The following is a 3458-nucleotide window of genomic DNA, read 5'->3' as shown; positions in this document are numbered from 1 at the left end:
GTTGCATTAAAATCTCATTAGCAATACCAGTACATGTTCTAAGTATGTGAGCCTTATAGTCGTTATGTAATCGTGCAACTAACAAGCAAGAATGTATGCACACAATAACACTGTGTCGTCTTTTCACTATAACAATGCACTCGTAAATACTGCCTAAATATGTTCCCTAGGTTCTAGACTGGATAGTTAACTTCAAAACATTGTTGCATGTTAACAGTTTCTCAGTGTGACAAATTGTACTAGTAGTGTGAAGTGAAAATTTTTATGGCAAAGACTAAGTTAAAAAGCAGATTATCTCTCAATAAACGGTTTTACATGTGAAATGTGGTGTAAACCTTCACTCTTCGTAGTACACAGAGTTACAACTTGAATGCAATTATCATGTTGTATACGTCAGTAAGGAATGCTAAAATTTTTCTCAAGGTTAGCGTCTATATTATTTTTAGCTGAGCCAGATGGCGCACGTGGCTGCCTGCGGTGCGTGTCATAGTCTGTCTCTTTGTTGGCGCGCATCGTTATTGGGATTCTACAAATTCAACTTGCTGAGAGGGCCCTGCCCTGTTTGAATCCCGCCAGTTCTGATGAAATTCAGGTCTGTCGTTACGATTATATCGTCTGTCGTCGTGTCGGTAGATTCCATAATTTCTTTCTTGTTGGTCACATGGTGGAGAATTTCTCCCTGAATCGTAACTGCGCGCTGAACTGTTGCGTCTGACTTTATTCTGTCTGCATTGATAATAATTGTTTTGCTTCCCATATTTTCTGTTTCTATGGTTCTCCCTGTCATATTTATTACTACGGAAATGCGATGTTTCTCTGTAACTATTATTCTGCCAACGGTTGTCATACGGGTGGTGTCTGTTTTGGCCATGATTTACGTTGTAAGAATAGCCTTGTCGTGTCCCGTTATTATTTCTTTCCTCGTGGAATTGTGGCGGATGTGACCTGTAATTGTTGTGTTCCTGTTTCCGCATTCCGCAGTTGTCAGTGTCAATTTCTAATTCTTGTAAGAGTCCCTGAAAAGCTTCAATGTCGTCTTTGCAACGTCCTGCCAAAATAATATGTCGTAAATGTTCAGGTAATTTGATTAAGCAAATGCGGATGTGTTCTGAGGGGCTGTATGGGTTTGACAGGTACTGATTCTTGTGCAACATGTCTTCAAAATATTTCACAAGACTGGAGAATTCAGATTGTTCGAAATGTTTCATCATTATGATGCTATGTTTTACTTGGTCTTGTGTAGCTTGAGACCAATATGCTGAGAGGAAGGCATGATAAAATTCTCCTTCACTGTGGCAATCGTGAATGACCGATCGCATTCTTACAGCTGGTTCATTCTCTAAATAGCCACACATTGCTCTAATGACCAGTTGGGAGGAAAACAATGAGAGAATTGATGAAGCCATGCTTGTGGATGAATGTCGTTGCCGGAATTCTTAAATGTTTTGAATTTACGTGTAGTAATAAATAGCTTATAGTCAAAATCATCATGTCGGCGAGTCGCATATCGGTCATTGTTACTTCGTTTCGGCGGTTCCATCTCAAAAATCAGTGTACCTTGCCAATTTCTTGCATAATATCCGAAGTACCCGTGTTATTATTTTGTTGCTGTTCCGTATTTCTATGTCCCTCTTCCCGTATTGGAGCACGAGTGTCCTCTGAAATACGTAATTCTTGTATTACCTGTGTCAGCTGATCTTGTACTTCCCGGATTTCTCTTTGGTGTTGCGTATTAATTTGATTCTGATTTTGTTTGAATTTCCTAATTTGTTCGCACTCTTCTCTGTCATTAAGATCATTAAGACTACCGGTTTTGTGTCATTCAGATAATCAACTACCTTCGTAGATAAATTATTTAGCTGATCCGAAAGTTCAACTACTTTCTCTGATAATGAACTAATTTCCTCCATGTGTCTTTCTGAACCAATTTTCAGAGTATCTACTGTGTCCTTTAAGTTTTCCTGAGTTTTTGCAAGTTGCGTAACCGAATCAGTAGATGTAACTGGGTCAATTTTAGCTTGCAAGGTCTCATGATTTTCATGAACAATAGTTTGCAGTTCTTTTATGGCTGCTTCGTGATTCTGTAATGCATTTTCATGCCGGAAAAAATAGGTTGAAAATGCTCACAAATTTGTGTTTTTACGCCATTACATACTTTTTGACATTTCGATTCAATGTTATGTAACTCAGTAGTTAAATCTTCACGTGTTTGTTCAAGTATGGTGTCTTAACTTTTGAAGCTTTTGCTGTCTTTGTCTCTGATTTTGTTCCATTGTGTCTAACGTTTGAAGTTTTTGCTGTGTTTGTCTCTGATTTTGTTCCATTTGTTGCATTAATTGCAATAATAGTCTACTAGTGTCTGGAATCTGTTTCTCTACGCTTTGTGGCAGTGCATTTTCACCGGCAACATTCACATTTTGACAAGCAGAAAATGTGTCTTGACTCATTTGAGAAAACGGTGAGGACCCAAAACCTGAGTCTACAGTATTTGCAATATTGTGTTCTGTCATTTCGGATTCCTGAGGCAAGCTGTTGCCGACCGATCGATCGACAATGCTTCCCTGTTCACTACTTGTTTCATTGTCTGCACCACTATTTGCCGCCCGCTCCATTTCCCTATGCACAATTACCAAATTACTACTTCGAATGTCTGTTAATTCATTACACAGTGGTGCTGAAAAGATACGCTCGTCGTCACTATTATTTCTCAGTTTACTTTGGAGCCTAGCGTTACGTTTTTCACACGCCATTATTGTCACAATATTTCACACGATAACACAGAAAAGCACAATTTGAAGAGCAAAAGTAAGAGAACACTTTAACATAGCACTGAAAATAATATCTAGTTAATTGCAAGCGCAGCTGCGAAGTACTTGGTGTAAATCTACATGCATGCCACAACTGTTTTACTGTACAACAATGAAAGAATGCAACTACAAGGAAATTCTCTCTACAATTACGCGCTAGCAATAAACAATAGCTACACTAATTACACAAACTACGAGAAAAAAATCAGAAGATTCCAATGAGGTATCCTCGGATAAGGGACGACATATGAAACGTCCCCTTAGAACAATTCTACATGACTGTGCTTAAACTGACACACAATATTTTTTAGCGCAACGCAATCTGACTTCCAATAATACCTACAAGAGAATGGTCCTGACTAAATTAACCTATACGTTTCACAAATCACTTACCTCACAAAAATCTTCGTTACTCAAACTACTGCAATACAGCGAGCACCAATACTGCTAGCTAAATAAAAGATTCAAACTACTGAAGGCACTAACTACTGATAGGCATAGTTAGCAAATGAAAGATCTTGATAGAGAACAAACAATGTATTTCCCTTAATAGTGTTCAAAAGTGATAATATATACATATTAGTTCATGACATCCATTCTTACAAATGTACTGTTTCTGATGGACACAGGTCCAGATCATCCGCTCTCAAA

The sequence above is a fragment of the Schistocerca cancellata genome, chromosome 5 (assembly GCF_023864275.1).
Source record: "Schistocerca cancellata isolate TAMUIC-IGC-003103 chromosome 5, iqSchCanc2.1, whole genome shotgun sequence".
Taxonomy (NCBI): Eukaryota; Metazoa; Arthropoda; class Insecta; order Orthoptera; family Acrididae; genus Schistocerca; species Schistocerca cancellata.
Note: the sequence above shows the minus strand (reverse complement) of the source record.